Source organism: Squalius cephalus (genome assembly GCF_949319135.1).
Source record: "Squalius cephalus genome assembly, contig: scaffold_69, whole genome shotgun sequence".
Classification (NCBI taxonomy): domain Eukaryota; kingdom Metazoa; phylum Chordata; class Actinopteri; order Cypriniformes; family Leuciscidae; genus Squalius; species Squalius cephalus.
In genome coordinates, this window is record NW_027645795.1 from 216,649 (window position 1) to 224,004 (window position 7,356).

At 37.3% G+C, this 7,356-nt stretch overlaps 1 long non-coding RNA gene across 1 annotated transcript; it reads right to left on the reverse strand.

Moving 5' to 3' along the window:
- Positions 1-3,740: 3,740 nt before the first annotated feature.
- LOC307154242 lies at positions 3,741-5,636 on the reverse strand. Its single transcript, XR_013820323.1, has 3 exons — positions 5,564-5,636; positions 4,497-4,531; positions 3,741-4,185 (listed from the first exon to the last, which is right to left on the reverse strand). It is a non-coding gene; the product is annotated as an uncharacterized lncRNA (long non-coding RNA).
- Between the last annotated feature and the right edge of the window lie 1,720 nt (positions 5,637-7,356).

Sequence of the window (7,356 nt, forward strand, 5' to 3'; positions counted from 1 at the left end):
TACATATATTTTAGGGGTGTAACGATACACGTATTGAACCATTCTTGATTTTTAAACACAAACAGAACTGTTCGTTAGACAATTTTTACTGCTGACCAAAATTTTTTAATTACAAATGTAGGCTCGTCAAAAAGCGCATCTCATAATGTAAGAGAAATCATAACAAATCGTGACAACAATCGTGCTCTTTCAGGTAGTGACCATATAGACCTGCATTATATGACTGACTGACAGACAAGAACAGTTTGACTTAAAAATATCAGAATTGAAACTACTGCAGAAACAAAGACACATACATCTTGGATGCCCTTAAGGTAAGCTAAAACATGCCAACATTTAATTTCAAAGTGAACTATCCCTATAAATCATTCTTTATCACTTACTCATATAACTCTAATGAACATAAAAAGATACTTATAGGGGTAGTTCACTTAAAAAAAATCATGTAAGCATTTACTCACTTTCACTTGGTTCCAAACCTGTATGGCTTTCTTCTGTTGAACACACACAAAAAATATATATTTTGAAGAATGTTGGTAACAAGACATTTAATGGTAGTCAGTGACAAGTGTTCTGTATATTCAATTGCTGTACTTTGTTGACTGATTGCTGGATAATTTGCAATAAACAGTGTCTTTAAATCAAATAAAGTGGATTACATCACTCCAGTTGTGAGGTTTTTACACTGGCTATCTGTCTGTCAAAGAATTCATATCAAAATACTACAGCTGGTTATTAAATTAATTAACATTTTAAGGCCAAAGTAAATTTCTAATCTTCTGATGCATTATAAACCATCCAGAGCAGACCTCTCAGGTCATCTGGGACAGTAGCCAGCTACTTTATATCAAATTTATAAGTCAAAATAAAAATAAATAAACAAAGGCAAAACAAAACATGGAGAAGCAGCATTCAGTTTTTATGCACCATATCTGAAACAAATTCACTGAAAACTGAATGTATGCTGCATATTTTAATTCTTTTAAATCAAGTTTAAAGACTTTACTGTTTGCCACTACCTTTTATTAATTGGAAAGGAAAATTTTTTAATAATTTCTTTTCATGTTGCACTATGTTGCTGTTAAGTGTTATGTAAAGTACTTTGAAAGTTTGCATTAAATCAAAAACTATTATTTCTTACTCTAATCTAAAAACAAAAATATATTGGTATCTTTAATAATAATAAAAAATAGTAATGATAATATTCATAGTTTCATGCTTACCACCTTGAATTTAGATATGGGCACACAGTTGCAATAACACATGCAGGTAACGTTAACTTGTTGGAGAAAAATAGTACTCTGCAATGGTAATGTTAAAATGTCACGGTTTCTACACATTATAACAACTAACTAATTTAAACAATGAACATAACAAAAATAACACGCATACTTACAAGACCGAAGTAGAAATTTGAAGGTTTTCAGAGTGTTGCTCGCCCGTTGCTCTCTGACAGCAGCCTCGTGTAAAATAAAATTGAAAATGGAGGAAATGTGTATCGCGAGATCTGGCTAAAGTGATCTAGTCGCGCAATGCCAGTAGTCCCAGTAGTCCCAGTAGTCATGTCTCAGTAGTGTTTCGATTGTGCCATCTAGCGGTTGAGAAATGCCATTGCATTTGATTTAATTTGAAATGATAGCAGTCATATCGTAGTAGATTGTGTATGAATGTTATGTTTATGTGTGACAGCAAACATTAAGATGTGTGAGCGAAAACATTTTTAAGACTAATATTCTTATACTAGCTCGCTGGTCTGAATCAGGGCTATAGCAAAGCCGTACGTAGACCAGATTGCCTTGATTTCGCCAGGTGGGCTAAAGCAGACCGCATATAGCCCGTCCAATTCGGAGCTAAATCGTGACTACAGATCGACCATGTCGTGAAATGACACATTGAACCTTGTAGATATCATTACCAACGCGAACGTGATGAAATATTAACCATTTCATGCACTTCCTGGCAAAAAAACTACAATTAATCAGTTTTGACTAAAAGTGGTCTACAATAGCCGGGTCTGAATACGAGCTAAATCGTGGCTACGCACAGCCTACACATATAACATGTAAAATAAAGCAAACCAAACAACTTGTAATCACAGTTGACTTCGCTTACATGATGGAATATCATACATCTCACAAGTTATTTTGGAAAAAAATACATTTATCCAGATTAAATGTTATTTGGGCTAAAAGAGGGTTACACATAGCCGGACTATATCGGGTCTATATTTAACCCAGACGTTGAAATGACGGCTATTGCTTGCTGGGATATAGCCTAGTAAGGTTTCAGTAGTTCTCAGCTCAGCACACAGGCCTATGCTACGGTTCTCGAGTCAAGAACTGGTTGTTGCAGCAGTTCTCGGATCACCAGTACAGAACCGAGAACTGTTTCTTTCGGACACGTTCGATACGGAGAACCGATGAGCAGGAGAGACTGCGCATGCGTGATCGCACCGTCTCTGAACCGAACTTTCTTTTGGCCAGCTGATGCTGCTGATACATGAGCACGGGTAAACCAAGGACTTGAATGAGGGGCCGAATTCGGCGAAATGTAAGTTTATTTAATTACAAATAAAATAAAAATGATGAAGACCAGTTTATTCACTTTAAGACATGTAAAACATCCGAGTTTGCGCATCGCCTGCCTGGTTCAGATTACACGATTTTTTTGTCTGTTACGATAGTCAGTGTGTCAGATTACACGATTTTGACTCCTAAAAATCTTGTCATGTCGTGGACAAGAAACATGTCAGACTACACATTGCTTTCCGACCAGTCATCGCGACCCAGATAGCCACTGGACGCTGTAACGGAACAGGGCCGCAATCGCAAAACGATAGAGCCGGGTCTGTCCCGCATCCGCCTCACGGACTCGTTCCTGAGTCCAAACGCACATCGGGCCAAAGCCGTTTCTGATCTGTTTTTAGGGGTTGTTACGGATATGTGCCAGCGCCGATCCAGCACCGCCTGATCATCCCGTTACAGATGCGTAACGGGTGCGTGAAACGATTCCGCCTACCGGCGCTGTGCCGGATGTGTTACGATTCCGCTTAAATCACTACTGGATTGTCCTTTTGCCTTATTTTCGGCATTTTTGTCAGTTAGGGTATCATAGTAACCTATGCTACCTAGGCATACATAAAGTTCTTTTATAATAATGCTCTGTCTATCTACAGTAATTATCTTTTAACACATAGTTTTTCTGTGTAAAATAAGAAATTATGTATAAAAATGCAATAAGTACATAAATTCAAATACAAAGTTTGTATATTTACAGTTTTAATTTTTGCAGATCGTTTTACAACTTCGACCAATCTCTATTTAAGTACTTAATAATAGCAAATGTACAGTCAATTTCTGTTAAATTAACTAAACGTACAAGTACGGAATACCTGCACATTTACAGTATTACTCATTAAACACTGAACATCAAGATACGTGAATGATAGGAAATACAAGCTAAGTATATAATTTAGAACATGTAAAAATATCCACATTAAAAGACAATTGCTGTATACCTTTATACTCTAATATAACTTATTTTAAACATTTACAATTACATTTTATCTAAAGTGACTTAAAATTAAGAGAACAATAGAAGCAACAAGTGCAGTGACAAGTCCCAGTTAGTGTAGCACAGTGCACAATTTTTCTTTTTTTTATTAAAACAAAGATTTAGTATTATTGTGTCAAGTGTTTATGAAAAGATGGATCTTTAGCAGTTTCTTGAAAATGTGTTGAGTTGGGCCGGTCATCCCACCAGCAGGGAACAGTCCAGGGAAAGGTCAGTGAAAGTGATTTTGTGTCTCTTTGGGATGATGGCACCACAAGGCGCTGTTCACTTGCAGAACACAAGCTTCTGGAGACACACAGATCTGAAGCAGTGAGTTTAGGTCTTGCTGCAGCATCTGGATCAGTTGCAGAGGTTTGACTGATGCTGGAAGAGCTGCAATAGTCCAGTCTGGATAGAACAAAAGCTTAGACAAGGAGTTGTGTGGCTCCGATAGGAAGGGCCGAATCTTTCTGATGTTGTATAAGGCAAATCAGCAGGATCACACAGCAAGGATGGTTTGGCTGAAACCATAAGCAGTTCTGTCTTGGCAAGGTTGAGTTGAAGGTCATTCATCCAGCAAGAATTTTCCATCAGGTAGGCTGAGATGCGAGCAGCAACCGTCAGATCCTTTAGCTGCAATGAAAGGTAGAGATATGTGTCATTAAGTGATAGGAAAAGTCATGTTTCTAAATGACAGAGCCTAGTTACACTACAAAAAAAACAAAAAAACAAAATTAAATAGATGGGTGGAATCTAACACAATCGTGGTTTTACTGTAGTAAAACCAAGCCTTGTGCAGCTACAGTGGCCTCACAAGGATCAAATGAATATTCACATGGGAAAATACAGTATAAAACAAATTAAATTTTCTGCCACTTTTAGTGCAATCATATGGAATCAGAAGACTCGGCCATTACAATATTTTAAATTACTTCTTCCCATACCTTGTTTGCCATGATCATTCTGCTTTCCACTTGACCTGAAATCACACAAAAAAAAAAAAAAAATGAACCACTCAGTATTACATTTACACATGTAAGAATATGTTCCACTGAGACAATGCAAAACCTGACTATGATCTGGAAGCTGAGCAGGAAAGGCTAACAGTGAAGTTTTGAGCTGAGACGAGACACTTAACGTTAGGGGTGTAAGTTAACTGTCTGTTCATCTGGATCAATGCAATTTTCATAACCAATGATCAAAAGTATCCTATGAAAAGGCTACTATGATGACCCCAGGTCATCCAAAATGTAGATACGTTAAATTCTTCATCAGAACACAAACATTCTATCAACTTTTATTTTATAAGCCTAATATATGCATAGCTACCTGTTGGCAAGCAGATGCACCCAGAATATGCAATTTATCATGTTGTGTTCATATTCTAGTCGCATGTGCTTTCCTGTATCATCAAGTACAGTATTTACTGAATTCGTTTTCTTACCAGTCTTGAGATAGCCATGTTAACCCTAACGAAAATTAACTATGGTTTAACCACAAAGAAAACAAAACAAAAAACATGGTAGGCCTATTTGTATTTGTAGTATAACTGTAGTTATTAAAAATGGTAATAAAAATACGCCAAAAACGTGGTTACTATAATTAAAACCGAGGATATTTTTTAAGAGAAGAGTTTTGAGCTTCCAGACGGTGTTTCAAAATGTCCCGCCATTTAAGAGATTGATTTACTGACAGATACTATCGCGTATTAACAAAGATTTTATACACAATTAACAAAGATTTTATACACAATTAAACGGACTTTGATATGTATAACAAGTCTACGAAAGCTTGTTTTAGGTCTTTTGAGGTGTGGGTTCAGCTGATCTTTCTTAAAACTGATGGAAAATGTAAAGACGCATGCTACATTTTCAGTGTTTTGCCCTCCAGCTCTCGCCAGTTATGACTGAACATACTTTAAGAATGCTAACGTTAGCTTGAAAACTGTAAACGTACACAAATGTAATATAAAATATCGTTCACATGTAACTTAGGATAATGAGACTCTTACCTCAGCCAGTGATCGGTTGGCATGATGTCCGCTGAGACGAACAAGGCTCACAGAAAAGGGCGTTATTTCCGAATAATTCAAACGGACTGACTGAAACAGAACTCCTGCTCACGGCTGCTCTTGACGAATACGATTGCTTTGAACCACTGTTGATCTCACAATCCACTTCACGAGAGTAGACTGAATTCAAATCTCCCGCTTGCCCAAACTCGACTAACGTTAACCGTTGTGGGCGGGAGTAAACAGCGGAAAAGTAATGGCGGCGAATTTGAATCTGCGTCATCGCGCGCTCGCACTCACACACACAAAGCCCTGAATGTGCAGAAACGGAGATTTGGAAAAAATATTCATAAAATATACATGAAATTATGGGAGAATAAGACAATGAAATAATGATCAAAATGAGTATAAAATAAAATGTGAAATAAAAAATAATTCAATACAGGCCTACTGTAGCCTATGTAGGGTACTGTATGCACAAATACTATTATTTAACCTAAAAAAAAAAAACTCACTTTAACCCCCACATGCTTAATAATCTGTACGGAAAACATATTGAATAGATGATGATTTTCGCAATATACCTTTACTTTGTTTTCTAATTTCACAGAAAAAAAATCTGTAAAATATTATAATAATTCCTGTAAAATTACACATAACTCTGTAAAAATACAGACAAGTTCATTTTAAAAAACGTAAAATTGATGTAAAACCAAAATACAAGCAATTACCTGCAAATTTAACAGTGGACCTTTAACTAGGGGCAGTCATGGCCTAGTGGTTAGGGAGTTGGACTGGTAACCCAAAGGTTGCTGGTTCGATTCCAGAACTGGTGGGAAATGACTGAGGTGCCCTTGAGCAAGGCACCTAACCCCTAATCGCTCCCCGGGCGCCACACAAAGGCTGCCCGCTGCTCTGGGTGTGTATCCACGTTTGCAGTGTGTGTGTTAACTACTCACTACTCTGCTCCTAATGTGTGTGCATTAACTTGGATGGGTTAAATGCAGAGGTCAAATTCCAAGTATGGGTTACCATACTTGGCCGTCACGTGTCACTTTCACTTTCACTAAATCACAGCCTTTTATTTTACAGATATTTGCTGTAATAATGACAAAACGGTAAAAATCTGTAAACAAATACAGACCTGTAAAATTACTTTTTTTACAGTGTGTGCTGTAACGGACCTAGCATCACAAAATGTTTCTGTATTGTTTTTAAACACTGATAATATTGCTCAGCTTATGACAATGCATTTATCTCATGCTCTAGATAGAAAAAAAAATATGCAGACAGGTAACCATGTTGTTTTGAATGTTTATTCCACAGAGTTCTTCACACAGTTTGAGAAAAGTATTTCGGATGTGGTCCACATCAGGTAGTCTCTGTCAAAACAGTGTTGGCTCAAATCCGTTTTGCAGATATGGGCCAGAGCAGTTTTTAGCCCTTTTTTAAATGCAGTCGGCTCAGATATGTATCACAGATTCGGGCCACACCAGTGTAGCCTATGTGAAAACAGTATCGGCTCAGATTCATATTGCAGATCTGGACCAAATCAGTGTCAGACACAGCTAATGTCTTTCGGTTACCTATGGGAAAAGTGATCTGGGCCAGATCTGTAAAATGATATAAATACTGAACTGATGGCAGTTAGAATGTTTAAGCTGAAACCTCTATCTGGCACGGATCTGGTTCACAATCAGAAAACGTCTCTAAGATAGAAACGGAGGCAAGGGGCTTAAAACGGATCCGGGCCAGATGTAATTGCTATCTGGGGAGCCGTCTCACACACTCAT